Below are 25926 nucleotides of genomic sequence, written 5' to 3'. Positions count from 1 at the left end.
CCTGGAAAAAAACTGTCTAAACATTCCATGCACATACTTTTTCTTTAATTTTTCTATGAATATGGTGTATAAGAAAAATATGTTTCAAATGGTCAGGCTACAGTTAGGTTGTTAGTATCACTAAGGTTCTCTCCAAAAATAGATGTGTATTTGTTTTTCAAAATAACCCTAGGGGTTCCCGGATGACTTAGTTAAGCTTCTGACTTCCACTCAGTCGTGATCTCATAGTCTGTGGGTTAGCCCTGCGTGGGGCTCTGTGCTGACAGCTTAGAGCCTGGAGGCTGCTTCTGATTCTGTGTCTCCTTCTCTCTTTGCCCCTCCTCTGCTTGTGCTCTGTCTCTCTCTCTCTGTCTCTCTCTCAAAAAAAAAAAAAAAAAAAACCCTGAAATAAACATTAAAAAAAGTAAAAAAAAAAAAAATAGCCCTTATGATAAGAGTAAATTGTTTAAAAGAAGTATAAAATGATGAAAATATGAAAATCTCAGTAAATAAGAAAACTGAAGTCAAATAAATATATTTTTAACACCACTCAACTTTTTAAGAAGACAAAAAAAAAGAGACATGAGCATGAAGTCCACTTTCCTTCTGTCCCACTGAAACTATGTAATGAAAAGATTAATCACTCCTACTGGATTTCTGGGAGTATCTAAGTTGATAAAATACATTAGAGTCCTTTGAGACTTGCTGGGGGTATTGTTAAAGTATTTAGCTTAAAGCCTTTTCCTTTATGAGTAAAATGAAGTATTGTAAAGAACACTGAACTACAGAGAAAAATAGGAAGATAAAACACCAGAAGTGGAAATAGAGGGCTGATGTAAGGGTTCATATTAGATTTGTTAATTGTTACCAAGCCTCCACTACCTATCTGTAATTAATTACATAACCACCTAATTTTGCCATTTGCCTTTGTAATGGTTATCAGTACAAGTAGGCAGAGTATATATTACCACCCCATTGACTATGTAACTTGCTGGGACAATAAAATGTTAGTAGATGTGATGTAAACAGATGATTAAAATGGGCTTTTGTTGTTTGGCTCAGTCCTTTGGGCTTCTACTATGGCCACAAAAAGAGCACAACCTGGGTAACTGTTGGTCCCCAGAATGATGAAGATAAATGAGTTAAGAATTCCAGAGTCTCAGCTGAGCTCTGTGAGAACCAAATATGTCTAGTTAAGACCAACCAAACTGTATCCAACCTAAAGATCCATAAGCCAGAAAAATCAATATGTGTTGCTGCAATCCATTGAGCTTTGGGGATTATTTGTTATATATTTGCACAACAATAGCTGAGTAATAGCCTTACTGTGTGTAAGGCTTTGTTGAGTAGGTCAGACTCTGCAGCCAGACTGTGTTTTAATTCTAACCACACTACTTTTTAATTGAATGATCTTGGTTAAATTGCTGACATTGTGCTGTAAGCTGTGTGTGCTGACAGCTCAGAGCCTGGAACCTGCTTCAGATTCTGTCTCCCTCTCTTTCTGCTCCTCCCTCACTCATGGTCTGTCTCTCTCTCTCTCTCTCAAAAATAAATAAACATTAAAAAATTTTTTTAAAAAGATCCTCTTTTAAGAAAGAAGTGTAAATAAACTTAGAGGATTGCTGTGAGAATTACGTAAGTTGAAGTATATATGTTTAGAACAACAGCTAGAATGTAATAAGTGCTTGTTACATGTAAATAAGTTACAATTCTTAATCAAGTCTAAAATTCATATTATTTCACCTAGAAGCGTGATGTTTATGTAAAAAAAGAAAATATATATTAACCCTGAGTGTCTAAACATAAATACAAAGGCTAACTAAAAGTTTATAGATTGGAAACTTGAGTGCATGTGTGTGTTTCTAAATCTCAAGTGTAACTGGTAAGTAATTGAATTACCTGCAATAGTTCAACATTTTAATTTTTTCTGACAGTATAATATTATGGAGAAAATTAAATTGGATGAATTTTTGGATAAATATTTGGATAAGGTAGGATTTTGAAAATTCTGAATAGAAAGCTATCCAAATCTGTATGTTTCTGAATGTAATGAATTACCACAAGTTTAGTGGCCTAAACAATACAAATTTATTATGTTATAATCAGGAGGTTAGACTCAAAATGGGTCTCACAAGACTGAAGTCAAGGTATCCTCAGGGTTGGACTGCGTCTAGAGGTTCCAAGGCAGAACCCAACCCATTGCTTTTCCATCTTTTAGAGGTGGCCTGATTTCTTGGCTTGTGGCCCATTTTCCATCTTAAAAACCAGCACAGTTGCTGTATCTCTTGTTCTTTCTTCCAATTCCTTTCCACCCTAAGGACCCTGGTGATTACACAGAGCTCATCCAGATAATGCAGAATAAGCTCTCTATTCTGAGGTCATTTATTAGCAAATTTAATTCCATCTGCACCTGATTCTTCTTTGCAATGTAATCTAGTATTCACAGGTTCTGGAGATTGGATATGGATATCTTTGGAGGGGGACACTATTCTACCTAGCACAAATACTCAATTTAATTTCTGTAGATAAAATAAGAATATATCCAATTGTACCTATTATAGTGAAAGGCAGGAGCATATTGACACAATAAAGTGTTCATCTTGTCATATTATGATATTTCTGTGTGTTGTTCTGTATTTAAATCTTCACTGGGTAATTTGAATGTTTTCATGTCTTATTTTCCATTTGCATGTATGTACATATTGGACTGAAAGAGATTGTTTCAGGGTGCAAATCTGCATATCTTATTTATATCAATAAGTTTATCAGGAAATAGCATTATATATTATATATAATGTGTATAATATATATATATATATTCCTATTCTAAAACTTCCTCTCAGGATATATATTTTTAAATTGACTGACTTGGGATAAAAAGTCAGTACACATCTCTTTGTTATTGTGGCTGTTCTGTTATATGAGTTTTTATTTTCAATCCATTACTTTTTTAACCCCTACTCAAATACTAGCCATGCTATAGTATTATAAGACCCATTTTTGATGAAACTAAGTAAAATTCCACTGGGTAACTTTTGTCTCATTATGTCGTAGAATAACCCATATGAACTTCAAATGAAACATGAACTCTAAAAAGCCTATATTTTATTCCTTTATGACTTAATATTAGCCAAGTTTGTATTTTCCTATTGCTTTTGTTTTTCCTCTTGAATTCTAGATGATGAGCAAGAGGTGAAATATTTTATAATTTGTTTTTAGAACATGCTTAAACATGAAAATAAGATATAGGTATTTTTATATAGATGTGGTCTGCAGTCTATCAACATACAAAGAATCAAGAAAAAAAAACCTTAATTCAGGACATAAATCTTACTTCTTTCAATCCCTTAATTCTCTTTCTGGAAATATATTATGGGGAGGAAAAAGTTACTGAAATTTGAAGAGATCTAATACTTTTATAATCACTATTATACTGTTGAGTTCTGGGTATCCCTTGACAGTGAAATTTTATAGTTCAAAATAGTTCTCTTCCACCTCATGAAGACATTTTGCAGTATATCATACAACTATTATATTTAATATGGCATCCACTGTGTCATTTAATTCTTAAATGCTGAGAGCATAGTTGACTAAAAATTGTTTATTGGTGTGACCATTCTAAACAATTTCAGGATAAATCCTGCTGACAGAAAGACTTTGCTAAAGAAAATTAACATCAGCCATGTAACCTTCTAATGTGAGAGACAAAGACATATTGCTGTGAACTCTGAAGAATGCCACAAAACGCCAGTTATACTGAGCTTCTAAAAGCCTGCAGGCCTGAAAACAGCAAAAACTACATGATTTAAAAAGAATGCTAAAATCACTAAGGGGTAGAGTAGAGCAATTTTGAGGTCAATAGGGTTTTAGTGACTAGCCTGGCAAAATTGGAAACATTATTCCATATTTCTAATCTTAAGGTCATTTCACTTTTTTTTTAAGACCAAGAATAAATTTTAGGGAAGTTGAAGACAAAATTCTACTCTAAAGTTGTTATCTTCAAGTTTCAGAATCACATATCCATTTAAAAAACCATCATTATTCCTCAAATTGTTCCCCCCAAATACTATAATTCTTTAGGGGACTTTGCACATATTATCTTTATCTTGTTTATGTGTTTATGCATTTGTTTTCGTTTGATTTTAAGATCCTCTAAGGGAGAGTTTCCCTCCTCTGTTCTCAGGCATTTCTGATCTATCATGCTATTTTCAAGTGTTCTCAACTCTGTAGGGCTTTCACTTATGGCTTTAATTTTCAGTGTCATGTTCTTCCCAAATGCCAATGAAAACTAAGTTTAAAAACACACAAGTAGGAAATGGTTGGCTATGTTGATTTCATTGGCCTGTCCAAAATGGAAATAAACAACTTACCAATAATTGGTCATTTTTCTGACAATGAATACGAGAGAAACAGTTATAAAGGCAAGGTGTTCATTCTACCTCCTAATTAAATCCAAAATACACTTTAATTCCAAATGTATCTAAAGGAAATTTAAACTTTAAAAACAATGACTACACACTAATTATATTTATTCTAATGAGAAGTGCTTAGATGAAAAAGAATTTAAAATACAGCACATATGAAAAGGAATATTCACAACACAAACTAATTTTCTCTTACTCCCTTGGGCAACCTGAAGTTAATTATAGCCAGAATTATTCCCCTTTATACATTATTTTTGAGAATCTGAAAACACAATTGCTTGCCATTGAATTTTTTTAATTTAAAAAGCTTTATTAGATCATACAATTTGAAAATAAAAATGAGTTATAATAATAGTAAGTGAAAAGCCTCAGAGCATAAAAATATTTCTGTACATTTTAGATGTACATAGTCATGACATTATCCAGATGAACAGTAGGATGAATGTTATTTTGAAAAAATAAATTTAATTAAATATCTTTGCCTTAAAATATCCTTCAGAATAATACCTCCCATGCCATGCCACCTTGGCATTTTGGGGAAACATATAAAGAATAAAAGTTTAAATTTTTCATAATTTACATCACAATATCCCCACACTTTTTCCATCACTCATTTACTCCAGTTCAATTCAAGTCCAGAACCACTCATTCCATCTTTGATTCAACAAAACAGATATATGCATAGTGCAATGATGAATCTATATTCCCTTTATCCAAAAATATGTTTATTTTTTCCCAGTTAATACTTTAAATTTTTTCTAAAATAAAAAATGCAGACCAATCAATATGTTTTAATGTGAAACTATATCTGGAAAGATTATTCTTTGTGCTTTTCCTAAACATTCACTTTCATTTTTCAAGAACTATATATTGATTCTCCTGGAAAACTTTTGTGGATAAGATTGTAATTTATATGCCCATCATCACTTCCTCAAATTTTCCTAGTTGCCAGTTTCCTCCTCAGAATACAGCTGTATGCAATGGCCTAAAAATATCTTTCCAAACTTACAAGGTTTGATTCCCAATATCATACAAATGATATGTTAGAAAAGCATAAATACCTCTCTGAAGGAAATGGAAACCAAATTCATTTATCCTAGTATATGCTGATGTGAAAATGGATACAAAACTATTTATTCTTAAAATGTCTATACTACCCAAAGCAATCTACACATTTAATGCAATCTCAATCAAAATACCACCAGAATTTTTCACAGAATTAGAACAATTTTAAAGTTTGTATGGGACCACAAAAAAACCCAGATTAACCAAGGCAATCCTGAAAAAGAAAAGAAAAGCTGGAGGCATTATGAGTCTAGAATTCAAGCTATATTACAAAGCTTTTGTCATCAAGACAGTATGGTACTGGCACAAAAACAGACATATGGATCAATGGAACAGAATAAAGAACCCAGAAATGAAACCACAACTATATGGTGAACTCTTATTCAACAAAGCAGAAAAGAATATCCAATGGAAGAAAGATAACCTCTTCAAAAAATGGTGTTGAGAAACATGGACAGCAACATGCAGAGGAATGAAACTGGACCACTTTTTTATACCATACACAAAAATAAATTCAAAATGGATGAAAGACCTAAATGTGAGACAGGAAACCATCAAAATCCTATAGGAGAACACAGCAATAACTTCATTGACCTTGGCTGGAGCAAATTCTTACCAGACACATCTCTGAGAGGCAAGGGAAACAAAAGCAAAAATGAAATATTGGGATTTCATCAAGATAAAAATCTTCTATACAGTGAAGGAAACAATCAACAAAACTAAAAGATAGCCTATGGAGAAGATATTTGTAAATTATATATCTGATAAAGAGTATCCAAATTCTATAAAGAACTTCTCAAACTCAACACCCAAAAAACAAATAACCCAGAGTGCCTGGGTGGCCCAATTGGTTAAGCATCCAACTGCAGCTCAGGTCATAATCTCATGATTCTTGAGTTCAAACCCCACATCGTGCTCTCCTCTGTCAGCATGGAGCCTGCTTAGGATCCTCTGTCCCCTCCCCTCTCTGCCTCTCCCCCACTCACACTCTTTCTGTCTCTCACAAATAAACATTAAAAAAAAAACAGTTAAGAAATAGAAGACATGAATAGACAGTTTTTTCCAAAGAAGACATGTAGATGGTTAACAGAAACATGAAAATATGCTCAACATCACTCATCATCAGGGAAATACAAATCAAAACCATGGTGAGATACAACCTCACACCTGTCAGAGTAATTAAAATCAACAACACAATAAACAAATGTTGGTGAGGATGTGGAGAAAGGAGAAAACCCTTGCACTGTTTTGGGAATGCAAACTGATACAACCACTCTGGAAAACAGTATGGAGTTTCCTCAGAAAGTTAAAAATTAAAAATAGAACTACTCTACAATCCAGCAATTGCACTACTAAGTATTTACTCAAAGGATACAAGAACAAGAATGCAGATTCGAGGGGTACATGTACCCTGATGTTTATAGCCACATTACCAACAATAGCCAAGTTATAGAGACAAATGCCCATTGACTGATGGATTGATAAAGATATAAATACACACACACACACACACAGCCATCAAAAGGAATGAAATCTTACCATTTGCAATGATGTGGCTGGAGCTAGAGTGTATTATGTTAAGTGAAATAAGTCAGGCAGAGAAAGACAAATGTCATATGATTTCACTCATATGTGGATTTAGGAAACAAAACAGATGAGGGGTACCTGGGTGGGTCAGTCATTTAAGCAAACAACTTTTGGTTTCAGCTCAGGTCATGATCTCACAACTTGGTCTCACAGACCCCAAGTTGGGGTCTGTACTGACAACATGGAGCCTTCTTGGGATTCTCTCTCTCTCTGCCCCTTTCCTATGTGTGTGTACAAGCACTCTCTCTCAAATAAATAAATAAACTAAAAAAAAAAAAGAACATATGGGAAGGGGAAAAAGAAGAGAAAGAAACAAACCATAAGAGACTCTTTACAGTAGAAAACATACAGGGTTGATGGAGGGACATGTGTAGGGGATGGGTTAAATGGGTGATGGGTATTAAAGAGGGCATTTGTCCTGGTGAGTACTGGGTGTTATATGTAAGTGATAATAAATTCTACTCTTGAAAACAATATTACATTATATGTTAACTAACTAGAATTTAAATTAAAATTTGAAAGAGAAAAAATGCCAAAGCAAAACAAAAACAAAGATAAAAATAAATAAAACTATTTTTCTCACCATATAAATAGCTAGATTGCGTTGATTTTCGACATGGTCATTCACTGTGATGCACTGTGAGCAACAGCATATGAGTTTAAGTGTTAAAAACTTTCTAGGCTTGTAGGCTTGACTCATGTCACTTCCCATGTAGCATAACCCATACTTTTTAGTCCTTTCTTTGGGCATGATCCAATGTACATGAATGCCCCAGGGTTGTAAAACACACGGATTCAAGATAAAATAAATCCAGGTTTGTAACTTACTATTAAGAAGAAAGACACAGACCAGTTAGGGACACTAGTTTTGGAATTTACTAAAATGATAAATAGATTCGCTCATGTGTGAGTCCTTATATTTATTTATTAGAGCATCTGTCATTATGTCAGTTTATACCAAAACTGGTAACTAGAAATGGATCGCTGCCTTTATAGTCACATGAAGTATGTGACATTGGCTTGGTGGTTGGATGACAGGTGTATATATTTATATATACACACATATATATATGTGACATTGGCTTGGTGGTTGGATGACAGGTGTATATATTTATATATACACACATATTACAAATTGTAAAGTTGTGTTAATTGAAGACCTGTACTATATAATTGAAAAGTATTCAATAAAATTATTTCCTATAAAATTGTTGAAAATTTTCAAAATAGACTATGTGCCCACTGAGCCTGACTTAAGGGAAATGGAGTTAAAAAAATATACTGTATATTCGCTATGATTGGCAGATTTTAGCAAGGTATTATAAGATATGACATCAAACAAGAATTGCCTGGTTTCAAATACAGATATAAATAGAGAAGATATAGAAATGAAATTATGGGGTTGGAAAAACCACCAACGCCTTCTCAATCCAAGTAAAAAGATATGAATAAAGAGCCAATAATACTCCCTAAAGAGACAAAGATCCAGTACAGAGGCAAAGATCATCGACACTAATACTGACACACTTGAATCTTCTCTTTCATTTTACTTCACGTTAGCCAAAATTAAGAGGGGAAAGGAGCATAAGATAAACCAAATAAACAAAGAGTACCTGAGAACTATGCACTAAGACAACTTTCTGTGAATGTATTGCACATTTGAAATGGCTCCAATAAAACAGATTCAAAACCTACTACATTTTGAGGGAATTGTTTTGTCAAAGAAACAACACATCTAGAATTAAAAAACAAACAAACAAGCAAAACCCTTTGAACTTTTTTTTTTTTTTGCTTCAAATCTGTTCAGAGTTGCACATGTAGGAACACTGTGAAAACTGCACATGACCAAATAGATCGTTCTCTCCAGATTACACACACTTCAGATGTAGCTTTGGAGAATAACAAACAAGGAGAAATTTGTCAGAGAGCAGAAGAATTAAAAAAACAAACAAACAGCAATTATGAGAACAACGTATAAGAGGAAAATTAGGGAGGGTTTTATTAAGGTGATTCTCCAACAGTCAAAGTAGTTCTTACAATACCTGACCGTAGGATTTTATTATTTCTCTGGAAAAGTGATTTCATTGTGTCTTTCATTCTCCACTCTTCCAGATGATAATTTTTATTATGATTATTCAACCCCTGCTTCTCAGTTATATAAACTGAGATAAAACATCTTTTGGTTTATAGGTTATCAGACAATTAGGAACTCACCAAAACCAAATGATCTTGATTGAAAATAATTATGCACCAAAAATGAACACACCAGAGACACAGAAAACGTAACATAAAAAGTTTGCAGTATGTTATCCTGTAATGTAGTATTCGTGACATCATCAAAATCAACATTGTCAATGGGTACAACTAAGATGATTTGGTTTTATTTTTTATTTTTTTAATGTTTTATTTATTTATTTTGAGAGAGAGAGAGCATGAGTGAGGGAGGAGCAGAGAAAGGAGGAGGAGAGAGAATCCGAAGCAGGCTCCGCATTGTCAGTGCAAAGTCCGACATGGGGCTCTATCTCACACTGTGAGATCATTACCTGAGCCGAAACCAAGAGCCAGACGCTTAACTGAATGAACCAACCAGGTTCCCTGATTTACTTTTAAATTTAATACTTTATTCCTTATTCTTCTGACCTTAATTCCATGAAAATACCAAAGTCAAACAGAAGATTTTTTTAAGTGAACAATAAAATTACGTATGTATATCTGTTTGCCACTGTGTACTACATGAGACGTTAAATACCATCAGTAATCAGTTTACTACTCTCAGGCCTGAAATTTGCTGGCCTTGGAGTTCACATTGCTCTCTCTTATTCCGGCATCTCATCTTCTTTATCTCTGAACCTCTAGTTCTAGATGATGCACCAAAAGTGTGATGTAGGTTTGTCTGTTTTTACATATAATAGCATCTGAGGGAAAATCAATGGAAGTACAGTTTTTCTATCTTGTGAGAGAATTGCTAAAATTAACAAGGACACTGATCAGATACACTTGGTAAATTTAATAGTGGCACAATGTGTATGTAGCATTCACAAAATGCTAATATTAAGTGACATTAAGGGAAAGGAGAAAATCATAGTTTTGTTTGTAGCAAATGCTAACAAGTGCACTTTGACTTGAAATCCAGTATTGAAAAAATGGAGAAATAGTTCAATGTATATTTAAACTGCGTATCATGAAAGAAACTGTCTGTGCATACACAGCACAAGCGATAACTAAAAAAAGCTTAATGCGTTACTTTTGTCATATGCATAGGTCCATTTAATATTACTGTGAAACCATTACTAGTTTAAGTAGAATGAATCCTAGATAATGTAACATTTGTGGCTGTATTAATACTCTCAGATACAGAGTGCTGACTCTCCTATTGTTTTATTACTCCTTCCAAACACAGGGGAATGGTTTTACTGTTAAGATTTATTTATTTTATGTGGCTTGAATGTATTTCCTCACTTATTTACTGTTTTGGTGCACATCATTATACATTATTATCATCAAAATATGCTTTTGTAAGTACTTTATTTTTATGTCCGGGGATATTCCATATATAACATGTACTTAACTAATGAAATTTCTCAGTTCCATCATTTGTAGAAATATGTATAACCTATCTATCATGAATGTCAAGAAATCTCTATATGGAAAGTAGAGGACTAGTTTATTTATACCTTGCCTATAAGTTGCAATGTTGTGCTGACAAGTCCAATTTTTCAAAATAATAGAATGTAAACTCACACTGTATTTGTGTAATTGCAGGATTCTAGAAGACTCCTGAAAAAAGTATTATACTTTCGAAAACCAATGAGATATGAAAATTATAAATGTCTACAGCTTTTAAAATTGAGAATAATGGAGAGTTGTTTATCACACTCCATACTTTATTCATATCTGACTTCACTTTGAAGTATATTAATTGAAACTTACTACTTTGAAAGCTATGTCAATATAGTTTTGTGGGTTTTTTTCACTACCAAATCTGTTTCCAGTTCTGTCTTTAAATTATACAACCTGAACAATATTATGAACTTAAAAATGACTATTAAACTTAGAACAATAGTCCATTGATTTTTGTGTTGTGACTATAAATTTTGTACTTTTGAGATTTGGCGTAATATTCTGTAATGATGCTGAACCCAGAAGTTATAACACTGTCCAACTAGCTCAATTATAAATTAATAAGTTACTATTGAATACTCATCTAGTAATGTTCCCCTTACCAATATTGTAAACATGCATTATTCTTTAAGTAGAAGTTATTACTCAGTCGGTTATGTGGCCGACCTTGGCTCAAGTCACGATCTCGCAGAGCGTGAGTTCCGAGCCCCGTGTCTGTCTCTGTGCTGACAGCTCAGAGCCTGGAGCCTGTTTCAGATTCTGTGTCTCCCTCTCTCTGACCCTCCCCCGTTCATGCTCTGTCTCTCTCTGTCTCAAAAATAAATAAACGTTAAAAATATAAATAAAATAAATTATAGAGTGATATTTCTTATATGTTGTCTTCTCTCAGTCTTGATTCTGACTAATGGAATGAAAAATCAATGCAGTATCAAAGGCATAGATCCAAGTGCTTACTATGTTGAGTAATTCAGTTGTGAACTTTCTTCTTTGCTGAGTCTTTCTTTGTCAGGAAACAGGAGAGATTCTGGAGCTGAGTGAAACAATATCATCACAAAGATTCCCTGCAATTCTAAAGTATCTTTATTTCAAATGTAACTCTCCATACATTTGTTTTGTAATCTTCCAATTTATGGATAACACTCATTATTTTCATAATTATGGTTACTTTTTATTTTCATAGTTTGTTTCATTTTCATTAGATGGTATGTATTAGTATTACCATAGATTAGGATTCATATTGTTCTGTACTGAATAAGGTATTAATTGTTTTATTTCTCTATAAATGTACCTTTATGAGAAACTGTGTGAGAGTTACACCTGCACAAGAAGCTTCCATGGTAACAGAAGATAGATGTGGAAACAGCACACTGGATAAAACATATTTATGCTGAGAGCATTGGTAGTCTACAGCATCCTCTATAATTTGTACTGATAACACAGAAAAATGAGATCAAATACGGCTGAAATCTAAACATTTTACAGAAGAGATAACGTTTGAGCTGTAACTTGTCAATAGATAAACTTCTGACCCACAGTAATCTTTAGGGGAACATTTTAATGAAAGGAAATGACTGTGCTCAACCTTTATTTCATCGTCCAGTGCCAAAAATATAGTGGCAGATCTCAAAAGTGAAGTCTTGAATGACTTTTACATGTTTGTGATAATCCCCAAACATTAATAAGCTATGAGAATATTTACTAAGATCTGACAAGATCTTCCTAAGTGAATAAAGTTGTTAGACAATTTTCAGTGTTAGAAAATAAAACAAATTTACTGGGGAAAGGTAATTCTGAAAATGGAAGCATGAATTGTTGGAATCACAAGGAACCAGAGAAATCACCTAGTTTAAAACTCTGTTCTTTAGAAAAGTATTCTCTGCAATATTTCTTATAAGTCATCCTCATACTCTTTCAGTACTTCCAGTGATACAATTTTCATTTTCTTTAAAAATAAGTAAGATAAGTAAGATATTGCTTTTGCCGTATGCAAACTGGGAGAGTTAAAATAAGCTGGTAAAAATACTATTCAATAGAGAAAGAACAATAAAAACCTTTTTTCCTTTTTTTTATTTTTTGTGGCTATCCCATTTTACGACTGTCTTGAAATTAGCATATGGCATTATGACTGCTATTTCCTTTCTCCTTTAGGACACGGTCTTTGTCATTTGTATTTGTAACTTCAAAATGTATCATTTGCTTATCACATAGGAGATGACCCATAAATATAAGTTTCATGACCAAATCAACCTCCTCTTTATGAGGAAGTGATTAAATCTGAATCTTAAATATGAAGAATATATACTTTGAAGGGAAAGGAGCAAAATATAGGAAAAGGTCATTCAGTGCCAAAAGAAATTGTATATGAAAGAATAAGGAGTATTAGCAACTTAAAGGTGAGGAGACATGACCTTTCAAACACCCAATAGTAATCATAAGATGGCTAGTATTCCAACATAATTGGAATAAATTTAACCACAGAAAACACAATCTTTGTGTTTATTCTCAGCTTGTTTAATACAATGTTTTCTTAAGAATTTTAATGTCCTTTTTCCCTTAAACAACTTTATTGAAATATCTTTGACACATAAAAATGCTGTATATTCAAGGTGTACAATTTGATGTTTTGATATATGTATATCTTGTAGGAAGATCACCACAGTCAAGCTAATTAACATACCTATCACCTCTACATAGTTACCATTTTGCATGTGTGTGTGAGAGAAAGAGAACACTATTTTCTTGAGGTATTATATAATATGTCAAATGACTGTTATGATTTGTTTACTCCTGTTGTATTAAAATTGTATTCCAAAAATATAAGAATTCCTTTGCTAGTGACAGAAAGCTTTTTTTTAAGTTTATTTATTTATTTTGAGAGATAGAGAGACAGCACGAGTGGGAGTGGGACAGAGAGAGAGAGGGAGAGAGAAAATCCCAAGCAGGCTCCATACTGACAGCACAGAGCCCAGTGTGAGGCTTTAACTCAAAAAACCGTGAGATCATGACCTGAGCAGAAACCAACAGGCAGAGGTTTACCCGATTGAGCCACCCAGGTGCCCCTTAGATTTTTTTTTAAGTTTATCTATTTTGAGAGGAGAAAAAGTGCTCCTCGAGGGAGGAGCAGAGAGAGAGAATCCCAAGCAGGCTCCCCACTGTCAGCACAGAGCCCTATGCAGGGCTGGAAGCCACAAACTGTGAGATCATGTCCTGAGCTGAAGTTGGTCGCTTAACCTAATGAGCCACACAGGCACCCCCAGAAAGCTTTTTAATGGGGAGTCAAATTAGAACATCAACCTGTTTATTCTTTAGAAAATAGATTTTTCAGAAAATTGCAAGTTCACCTCAAACGAGTTGCATTTACTGGGGAAAAAAGAAAAAAGCCTAAGGTGAGAAGAGTAACAATATAATCCTGAAGAGTCGAAGGCTTCGTTGATGTGTTACAGATGGATGTGCTATGCCAAGGCATTTTGCCATTGACACCTCAGTATTGAGTAGGAGTTTTTCAGGTAAGAAGGAAAAGGCAAGTGGTATAGAGAAGTTACTAGGAAGGGGGCTAGAGGCAAGAGAAATCTAGATTTTCTTCTAGGAATTACATTGCATACTGTATAGCCAAATGGTAAAGTGTTCCAAGAAGTTAAGTGGAAATAATATGAAATAGTCTTCCATTAAATCTCCCGAGATTCTATTATGATTTCAGTTGGAAGAATGCTTACATTAATTTTATTCTCAAGGTAGCACTAAAATTAGTATGTATATTTTGGAGACACATAGTCTCCAAAATGTAAGCTCACATATCTTTCTCAATTGCTAACAATTGCAGATACACTAAAAACTAAAATTTGAAAAAAACCTGTAGAATATTTTGTTACTATTAAATCTTTCTCTAGAAGAGTGTAAGTTCATTGAGGGCATAAACTCCATCTATAGCTGTTTGCCCTTGGCCTGGCGTAATATGTAGTATATACTATGTACACATATATTAATATTTATCTCAGTGAATAAAAATAAGGTTATTCAATGGTGAATTAAAGAGAATATGACAAAGGTCAATAGTGTACATATTGGCTGTACTTCAAAACATATCTTTTTGTCATTTATATTCTTCGACCTAGCCACTTGTAATTAACCTTACCTCTGCATTTATAATTCCTTATTGGAATGATTGGTTTGTTCACTTTTCTTCTATTTTAGCATTCAGACTACTTGAGGAAGCCACTATGCATCGTTCGCTGTTGTATTTTCTAAAGAAGAAAACTGACACTTAGTTTTGAGGTAAATTAATTATAACAAAGCAAAAATAGCTTAAATTATAAATAAGTAATAGAATAATGACAGTGAGAAGAAAATGGTTTTGGGGGTGGGTGCCTGGGTGGCTAAGTTGGTTAAGTGTCCCACTCTTGATTTTGGCTCAGGTCATGATCTTGTGGTTTGTGAATTCAGTCCCCATGTCGAGTTCCCTGCTGACAGTGCAGAACCTGATTGAGATTCTCTCCCTCCTCTCTCTCTACACCTCTCCTTGCTCTCTCTCTCTCCCAAAATAAAGAAATAAACATTAAAAAAAGAAAATGTTTTTTAAAGTACTCTTAAGCTAAGCAACTTTTTTTTATTTGGAAACACATGAATTAATCAGGAAATAGTTTTAGGGATCTAAAGGTCAGGATGTTAAATAGTTTGAGAGTTGACATGTGGTGATCATCTACACTCATATATCCGAGTCAATGAGGGTCCAAGAGTATTAGAGAAATTAGAGGGTGTTTTGTGTTGTTACATTTCCTAGCAAAAAATCCAAACCAAAAAAATCATTACAGGGAAGACATTACAGCAAAACAACATGTCATTAATTCATATAATATGTATAATCTTACTCCTGTGTATATAAGAACACATGCACATGTACACATGCACACACAATAAGATGTTTAATGAATCAGGGACGCTTGGGTAGCTCAGTTGGTTAAGCATCCGACTTCAGCTCAGGTCACGATTTCACATGAGTTTGAGCCCCACACTAGGCTCTGTGCTGACAGCTCCGTGCCTGGAGCCTGCTTCAGATTCTGTGTCTCCCTCTCTCTCTGCCCCTCCCCTGCTCATGCTCTCTTTGTGTCTCTCAAAAATAATAATAAAAACAATAATAATAAAAACATTTAAAAAATAAGTTTAATGAATCAGATTTCAACTGACCCGAAGGCAGTTGGTTTTAGAAGAATATGAGACTTGGAGTCAGAACTTGATTTAAATTCTGGTTATACCATTTTCCACTTTTATTGAGGTAGATATAACATACAAAAAATCCACATATTTATTGTATACATTTTGATGATGGTTCTACTGTGGTATTATTAAGATATTTAATTATCTTGAGCCCCATTTTTTTTCTGTAAAATGGAAATGATAATATCCTCTAGGTTATTTGTGAGGATAAACTATAGTAATATTAAAAAGTTCTAACACAGTGACTGAGTTAAAGAAGGAATTCACTAAGTATTAATTCCAGTGTCTATTATCAAGTAGATATTTCCTATTAGCTTTTGTAGATCAAATAACTTATTGGACAGAATTTGACAACAGCAAAACTGAAAATTTGGTGACAAATATGTATGGGAAAATGTATGCTGATGGATCTCTTGGAATAGAGTGTAGATATTTGTGCCACGTACAAATGACCACCAAAGCACATCCACTCTGGAGGAGAGTGTCAATAATCATAGACAAAAATGACTGATCATATAACATAGCTTTGGTGCAGGATGAAGGCTTTCTCTGGGATTAATAACAAATTCTTCTCCTTACTGAGGCTGTTTTGTCTGCCAGAGCTGTTGAATGAATGCATAATCTTCCAAGAGCAAAGTCCAACACTGAACTCCTAATATGGTATCAGAGGGCAAGCTGGTATCTAGTTGATTATAGTGAATCTCTCTTATCACCAAGGAACATTACTGTGCTCTCAGAGAGATAGACAAATATTCCAGATAAGAAAGAATATGCCTCTCCGTTCCACAGAGCTTCTGTCAAAACTGTGATCCCTTATCCTTTCTTTATACTGTCTGACACAGTATTCTTTGGGTTCAGGAAGCATGTTGTGTAGCAAAAGAATATGGCAATTACCCTGAACTCATGAATTTCATTGATTATAAATACATGCTTCATCATCCAGAAGCAGTAGCCTTGTTCTCATCAGTCAAATCTCCAGTTTAATGTCATGCTATCTAATAGGTCATGATGAATATATGTAATTTTTGTTTCAAGAACCTCACAACCACTAGATGTCAAATTATAGAGGTGCCTGGGTGGCTCAGTAGATGGAATTTCCAATACTTGATTTCAGCTCAGGTCATGATTCCAGGGTCATGGGATTGGTCCTGTGCAATTGACTCCAAGCTGGGTGTGGAGTCTAAGATTCTCTCTCTCTCTCTCTCTTTCTCTCTGCCCCTCTCCCCTGCTCATTCATCTGTTATCTGTCTCTCTCCAAAATGTACCCTAATATTTATAGCAGCACTTTCAACAATAGTCAAATTATGGAAAGAGCCTAAATGTCCATGAGCTGACAAATGGATAAAGAAGATGTGGTTTATATGTACAATGGAATACTACTTGGCAATGAGAAAGAATGAAATCTGGCCATTTGTAGCACCATAGATGGAACTGGAGGGTATTATGCTAAGTGAAATAAGTCAGGCAGAGAAAGATACCATATGTTTTCACTCATATGTGGATCCTGAGAAACTTAACAGAAGACCATGGGGAAGGGAAAGGCGGGGGAGTTACACAGAGGGAGGGAGGGAAACCATAGAAGACTTTTAAATACTGAGAACAAACTGAGGGTTGATGGGGGTGGCGAGAAGGGGAAAGCAGGTGATGGGTGTTGAGGAGGGCAATTGTTGGGATGAGCACTGGGTGTTGTATGGAAACCAATTTGACAATAAATTATATTTAATATAAAAAACAAAATATTAAAAATAAATAAAGTCCAGGTCAATAAACCCAATATTTTTATTAAAAATAAAATAAAATAAATAAAATTATAAGCCCAAATGAAGGCTTATATAATTGTGTGTGTGTGTGTGCGTGTGTGTGCTTTTCTTTTTCTTTTTTCTTTTTTCTTTTTTTCTTTTTCTTTCTTTCTTTTTTTTTTTAGACAGATACAGCATGCAAGCAGGGGGAGAGAGGCAGGGAAGGGGAGAGAGAGACAATCTTAAGCAGGCTCCTAGCTCGGTGCAGAGCCCCACACCAGGCTCAGTCCCACAATACGAGGATCATGACCTGAGCCAAAATCAAGAGTCAAACACTCAATGACTGAGCCTGCGACGTGCCCTCTCTAATTGTATATCTCAAGTCCTACTGTTTCTTAAAACTGCAGGGTGACATTTACAATACCTAGTTGACACTTAAACAGTTATACTGGACTGTCTCACCCACAGCAGCCCACATTCACTGTTTTCAAATCTGATAGCCCAAGACATGGTAGAGCCATCAGGCCAGAGTCGTCAGCACAAACGTGGACCCTCTTACTCCTAGTCTTATATTTGAATGTCCCCTGCTATCTCTTCTTTCCCTCCACTGACAACCTCAATGGAGTAAACGAATAGAATATCAATTGAATAGACAAATTCCAGTCTTGTATTACAGGATCTTTTGATTCAAAGGGTCTCTTCTACCTAAAATGCTTTCCAGTTTCTTCTAGCCAATTCAACTGCTATTTTGGGAAATAACACTCCATCCAAATGGTCTGCTTCTCTGAGCAAAAGGTACTAAAAATCTTCCCTGGAAACTAGAGATAGTATCTCTCTTCAGGTCAAAGGGCATTTGTTTCCTGACCAATATAATAAAGATAGAGAATTTTATTATATTTTCTTCCAGGAAACATTCCAGGAAAGTAAAGTCTCCTTTTCATCCCCAGAGAAGATTTGTTTACCTTCCAGAGTAAAGATAAGGGCTTTTGTTTTTCCTCATAAATGAGGAGAGAGTGGGTAGGTCACCAGCAGCCCTAGATAAGATCAGTATTCCTTAATTCCTGAGTTCCTCCTCCTTATGTCCTCTGTATTCCCCCACTATGTGTCAGGTATCATCTGTTCCTCACTCTGTATGGAGATCTGAGTTAGGAAACAAATACAAAATATTGCTGGGGCTGCTGCTTTTATCATGAGTTATAACTGGTCTTTGTCTCTGATAGCGGATTCTCATATTTTCTTATAACACTGAGGCAGACTCACTTGTTAACTTGCAAATAAGACAAAACCTCACCCCCTTCCCAGTTTCTGATTATACATACCTTCAGGAGGATTTGCAGATCCTTCTAGATGTAATCTTTAAACCCTCTAGGATTTCTCTTTCTTAAATCTCTTAACATCTTTTTGTTGTTGTTGTTGTTGTTGCTATTCTTACTACACTCATCCTGAACTTCTTTCCCAGTAGTATGCTACTGGAAGGCAGAATTATACTGCTGGTAAGAGATAACTCCTTTCTTTTGCCCCACATATGTTGTCTGGCCCTTAAGAAGCATTCAGTAAATATGGAGTGTTATTAATAAAACCTGAACTAGGTTTCAAAACATTCTTTACAAGTCTGGCATTTTCTCCTGCTTTGATATTTGCATTAGTTTCACTCTTCTTTGAGTTTTGAACATTCCAATGTCATATTTCTTTATGTGCAGTACATTTCCTCCCTACGTTACAAATTGCAAGAACCAGGAGTTTTCTATTTAGTAACAGTTGTTCCAGGACCATCATGTCTGCCACAGCTGTTCTTGTTTTAAATCAGAGTGGGTGGTTTTTCATCCTAATCAATGTTTTGTGATATAACTGTAATATGAAACTATTTTATCATGTTTTATTACCTAAATGGGTTATATATTTGTTTCTAATTTTTTTGTGCACTGTTCATGTAGTTTTTAAAGGTAGGGTAAGAATAAAAAATTATAAACAATTTTTTTTTATGAATGGGATTGAATGAAGTGTCTGTCTGGAGGGATGAATACAGTATTTACTGACTTTAAAGTTTTAGTGGTAACAATTGACTCATACAGTTTTCCTTAAATAAAAGATTATATCATGATGTACATCAGTATGCCCCTACTTAGATGCACATTATGCTGAAAAGCCTCTGAAAAAATTAATATGTGTACTTAAAGGTATTATAATTCTCTCTCAAGATACTTTTTCTTCTGTTTCATTTTTAAAGGAACCATTCTTTGGATGTTTGACCTCCTGCTGTTTTAAATAGGCTGCCTAATCAAAATTTAAACCATAGTACACGTATTGAAAACAACTCTAATAAATCTTTGAACTTCATTCCATCTATGAAATTCTATTTGTGCTGTAGCTTTTTCATACAAAAAAAGAATGCCAACATTCTATAAATATACATGTTTTCAATAATAATCCAGTTTTCCATAAGTAACATTTCAGTCTTGCTTTTCAGCAAACGCACAACAAATATGCATGCATAAACACAAATGCCTATCCGTTTTCATTGTGGCAAGATGAGATACTCATGAGAAAGCACAGCATTTGTGTTTAGGCATGCACATTTGGCTGTGAGTTGTATGGCTGTGGGTATTTTAGAGTGTATATGTGGATGTGAGTGTGATGGGTGTGTGTGAATGCGTGTTTTACCTCTTGAACTAGCAAGAACTGAGTTTCATGTAGAGTTTGTTGTTCTTATTTTATATATGAGAAATATATTTTACTTTAAGAACAAGTCAGAAAACATCCTCACATAATTTGAAAAGCAATTATCTTTACTGGTTCAACAAAAATGTCACATTTACTAATGAAATTTTAATAATAATGTTAACCCTTAATCTGGTTGGTTATGCCCCATGCCCTAATAAAAAACCCTTTTTTTTCTCAGACATTTAGTCTGTTGCTCTCTCAAGCGTCCCCTGTGTCTACTCTAGTGCAAGTACTTTCTTTACTAAATTCACTCAAGCTCAGATGTCTACTACTTCATTCCCAGAAAGAGAAATAACTTACTCTTTTTTAAAATGCTCTCTAACGTTTATTTATTTGAGAGAGAGAGAGACAGAGACAGAGACAGAGGCAGAGAGAAATGAAGACACAGAATCCAAAGCAGGCTACAAGCTCTGAGCTGTCAACACAGAGCGGGATGCAGGGCTTGAGCTCAAGAACCAGTAGATCATGACCTGAACTGAAGTCAATCGCATAACCAACTGAGCCACCCAGGCGTCCCACTAATAACTTACACCTAAAGTTCAAGCTACAAGCATATCATTAACATCTCAGGTGTTTCAACTAATAGAAAATAATAATCAGATATGAATTATTAAATTGGGGTAACAACATAGTCATACACAATTTAATGTGATTTAAATTACCTAATTACAATAATTTACTAAAATTCTTTTGAAGTGAAAAATTATTATCCCATCTGCTATCATTTCTACTATCACTCTGTGTTTTCATTTGATGATAGAATACATATTTGAATCTTTGCTAAATTCATTGTTCCAAGGGCTGCCGTGGTCTTGGACTGTTTTGTTCTGTTTCACTAGAGCATCACTCCACCCCAGCATGCATTCCTTTTGCTGGTCAATCATGTTGTACCCAACAGGCTCCCATATCCTTAACCCTAGCCCATTCTCTCCCTGTTGAACCTTCCTGTCTCTATCAATGAATGTTTTCTTAATATTCCAACATATTTTAGGTTTGAAACCTTAACTACATCCTTATACTCATTTTCCTTATTGAAACTTGTCTTTTACTAAGGGCAGTCTTTGCCTTCCTTGTGAGTGCACCTCTTTATTCAGTCACCAATTATAAGACCTAATGCTTATCACAGAAGCTGCTAGCATTGTGTTAAGCTCCTGATCCATGATCAGAGTGTAAAGGAAAGCTCTTTTGTTTCTCCCTAACCTCAATATGTCTCTTCTGAAACTAGATGTGATTTTTCCCATACATCAAACAATTCTCTCACACCAGCTGGGTGTCCTGCAATTCAACTCAATTCTGACAGTGTCTACCTGGAGTTATCCTCAGGTGCCACATTGGTTAAGGGCTCTGTCCCATAACTGCCCCACCTCAGATAGTGATCACAAGTCCAGGTTGTCACCTGTGCCTTTGACTGGTCAGCTCTAAATGGGACTTATCTGTGACTCCCTATTCTGATTCATTAATTTGCTAGAGGAGCTCACAGACCTCAGGTAAACAGTTTACTTACTGACTTATCAGTTTATTATATAAGTATATAATTCAAGAACAGAGAGATGGAAGAGATGCATAGACCATGTATGTGGGAGAGGGCATGAGGGCATGGAGTTTCCATGCCCTCTCTCTAGGTGTACTGCCATTCCAGCACCTCCACATGTTTGCTCACCAATCCAGAAGTCCTCTAAGCCCATCCTTTTGGGGTTTTACAGCAGCTTAATTATATAGGCAAGATTAATTAAATCATTGGCTATTGAGTGATTGTACTCAATCTCCAGCCCCCTTAGCTCCCCAAAGGTTGGAAGTCAGGAGTAGGACTGAGAGTTCTAATCCTCTAATCGTATTATTGGTTCCCTTGGCAATGAGCTCCCATCCTAAGGGGCTTTACAAAAGTCACCTTATTAATAGAATCTCAGGTGTTGTTGAAACAGGCTTGTTATGAATAACAAAATGCATCTTTATCAAAACCCCAAGGGTTTTATTTTAGGAGCTCTGTGCCAGTAACAAGAACAAAGATTGAATATATATTTCTTATTATAAATCGCAATATCACAAATGGGGGCGCCTGGGTGGCTCAGTCAGTTGAGCCACCATCTTCAGCTCAGGTCATGATCTCACGGTTTTCGAGTTCGAGCCCCACATCAGGCTCTGTGCTGACAGCTCTGTGCTCCAGCTCTGTGGTGGAACCTACTTCTGATTCTGTGTGTATGTCTCTCTCTCTGCCCCCCCCCGCCCCCATGCTCTGTCTTTCTCTGTCTCAGAAATAAACATTAAATTTTTTTAAATGGTTTGTTTGTTTGTTTGTTTGTTTGTTTTAATTTTTATTTCTCCCAGCAGTGTTGAGTAAGTTTCAGGATAGATGGTCCTCAAGTTATGATGGTTTGACTTAACGATTTTTCAGCTTTGCAATGATGCAAAAGTGATACACATTCAGTAGAAACCATACTTTAAATTTGGGATTTGATCTTTTCCCAGGCTGGCAATATTCAATATGAACCTCTCTCATGATGTTGGGCAGTGGCAGCCACAGTTCTCTGTCAGCCACACGATCCTGAGGGTAAACCACCCACACACTTACAACCATTCTGTACCCACACAACCATTCTGGTTTGTTTTGTTTTGTTTTGTTTTACTTTCCTTACAGTATTCAATTAAATACACAAAATATTCAACACTTTGTTATCAAATAGGCTTCGTGTTAGATGATTTTGTAGAACTGTAAGCTAATGTAAATGTTCTGAGCACCTGTAAGGCAGGCTAAGCTAACTTATATGTTTGGTAAGTCATCTGTCTTGAGTGCATTTTCAACCTATAATTGACTTATCAGGACACAATTCCATTGTAAATCAAGGAAGATCTGTACTGATCTTGTACATCTTTTGTCGAATGCATTCAGTATTTCATATTTTTTGAAGCTACTGTAAATGGTATTAGCTCTTAATTTAATTACTGATTATTGTTAGTTTATAGAAATACAACTGAGGGTCTTGATTAGTCATGTGTCCTGCAATCTTGCTAAATTCACTTTGTTAGATTAGCATTTTTTTGTAGATTCTGTACATTTTCTGCATAGATAATCATGTTGATTACAAATGAAAAAAATTTTTCTTTCTCCTTTCCAATTGGATAACATTACTTTCTTTGTTATTCCTACTGCACTGACAAGAATCTCCAATATATTGGAAAATAGAAATGGTGAATGCAGAGACCCTTTCTTTTTCCTGGTCTCAACACAAAGTATTCAGTCTCTGATCATTTAGGAGCATAAGAGCTGTAGATGTTTAGATGATGCCTTTTATCAGGTTGGGAAAATTCCATTACACTGTTAATTTATTTTCCTTCAGCTTTGACATAACCATAGAGTTTATCTTTACAAGTTTTTTTTTTTTTAATGGTAAAATGCATTGATTGATTTTCAAATGTTAAACCAACTTGGTATTCTTTGGATAAGCTCCATTTGTAAACTGATCTGTATTTTTATTTCTGGCATGCACTGACCTAATTTTAAAGTCAATGTAATAACCTCAAAGAATGAATTTAAAATTACTTATTCCTTTTCAGTTTTCTACAAGAGTTTATATGAATTTTTTTTCTTCTTTAAATATTTGCCAGAATTTATCAGTGAAGCCGTCAGGGTGTGGAGTTTTCTGGTGGGTAGTTTTTAACTGTAATTTTACTTTATTTAGTAGATGTAAACTATCATTTCTTCTGCGAACTTTGGTAGTTTATATTTTTCAAAGAATTTGTACATTAAATTTTTAATATATTTACATAATCTTGTTCATAATAATTTCTTATTGACCTTTCAATCTCTACACAATTTGTATTGAGGTCTTCTCTCTAACTGTAAGTATTGGTCATTTATGTCTTCCCTCTTCTTTCCCTGATTGGTCAGACTTAGGGTTAATCAATTTAATCTTTTTTGCCCAGTGGGCTAGTTTTTGGTTTCATTTTATTTCTCCCATTTTGTTTGTTGTCTAATTATTCTACTTATCTCTTATTTTTATTAATTCACTTATTTTGTTTTATTGCTTGCTCTTTGTTTCTAGTTGTTTAATTTGGAAACTGAGGCCATTGACCTGAGACTTCTTTCTAATGTATTTATTTCTAATGCATTATTCTAATAAATTTACTCTATAATTATTGGTCTAAGTTCCACTTTAGCTGAATACTGTAAATTTTGATATGCCGTGTTTTTATTTTCATTCAGCTTAAAATACTTTCTAATTCAGCCATTGATTCCTTTATTGACCCATGGATTATTTAGAAGCATGCTATTTGGTTCCCATCTGCTTGAGGATTTATTAGAGACTTCTCTGTTATTGACTGCTAATTTAAATATGTTGTAGTCAGGGTAACTCTATGTAACTTTAACTTTTGTAAATATGTGGAGGTGTTGTTTTTTTTTATGGCTTATAATATGGTCCATCTTTAAATGTTTCCTGTGCAGTTGAAAAGAATGTGTATGTTATTTAGTGAAATACTGTATAAATGTCATGTAGGTCTACTTGATTGGTAGTGTTGTTCACGTTTTCTATATCTTTACTATGTACCAATAATTTCTTTCAATTACTGAAATAGGGGTGTCTAAATCTCTGACTGTAACTGTTGAATTTTACTATATTTACTTTAAGTTTTATCAACTTTTCTTAGTTTATCTTAAAGTTGTCTATTAGGCACATAGACATTTAGGATTATTATATCCTTTCAGTGAATTTTCACTTTTATTATGAAATGACCTCTTCATACCTGGTAATATTCTTTACTCTAAATTCTAAACTTTTAATTACTAAAATAGCCACCTTAGCTTGTTCTTTCTTTCTTTCTTTCTTTCTTTCTTTCTTTCTTTCTTTCTTTCTTTTTCTTCTTTTCTTTCAAGAGAACTAATATGAGCAGAGGAAAGGCAGAGAGTGAGGGAGAGAGAATCTTAAGCAGGTTCTGCATATGCAGAACCCGACATGAAGCTCAATCTCACAACCATGAGATCATGACCTGAGCCAAAATCAAGAGTCAGATGCTTAACTGACTGAAACACACAAGCACCCCCCCAGCTCTCGTTTGATTAATATTATCATAATATAACTTCTTCCAGCCTTTTACTTTTAAACTATTTTTTCTTATATAGAAACACATAGTTCCATCTTGCTTTATTATCAGCAGTATTCACTTAATTTGGTTTTAATATCACTTACAGTTTTATGATTATTGATATCACTAGGTATAAATTTATCATCTTTATATTTATTTTCTATTTGTCCTATCTCTTTTTGGTTCATCCCCCCCCTTTTTTTCTGCTTTGCTTTGAGTTATTTTTACTAATTAGTAATTTTATCTCCTTTGTTGCCTTATTAGCTTAACCGTTGTGTGCATATTTACTGTTCACTTTAGAATTTATGAAATTTACTTTAACTTATTACCCACAACCTTCAACTTTTGTTATGCCACAGCATAAGAGTCTCATAACTACATGTTTCCATTTTCCTCCCCTATGCTTTTTTTGTTATGGTTGTCAATATGTTACCTTCCATATATGATATAATTTCCACAAATATCTTTTTTTTTACGTTAAGTAGCCAGTTTTCACTTAA

General features: G+C 34.4%; 1 long non-coding RNA gene across 1 annotated transcript in view; it reads left to right on the top strand.

Annotated features, from left to right (window-relative positions):
* The window catches only part of LOC123384891, a 214519-nt gene that overhangs the window by 161884 nt on the left and 26709 nt on the right, over positions 1 to 25926 (top strand). Inside the window, exon 4 of the long non-coding RNA XR_006596607.1 lies at positions 14868 to 14948. This is a non-coding gene — a long non-coding RNA (uncharacterized LOC123384891). The remainder of the gene's footprint in view (positions 1 to 14867; positions 14949 to 25926) is intronic.

Source organism: Felis catus, chromosome B1 (assembly GCF_018350175.1).
Source record: "Felis catus isolate Fca126 chromosome B1, F.catus_Fca126_mat1.0, whole genome shotgun sequence".
Classification (NCBI taxonomy): Eukaryota; Metazoa; Chordata; class Mammalia; order Carnivora; family Felidae; genus Felis; species Felis catus.
The sequence above is the reverse complement of the archived record's forward strand: the minus strand, read 5'-3'. Positions and strand labels throughout refer to the sequence as shown.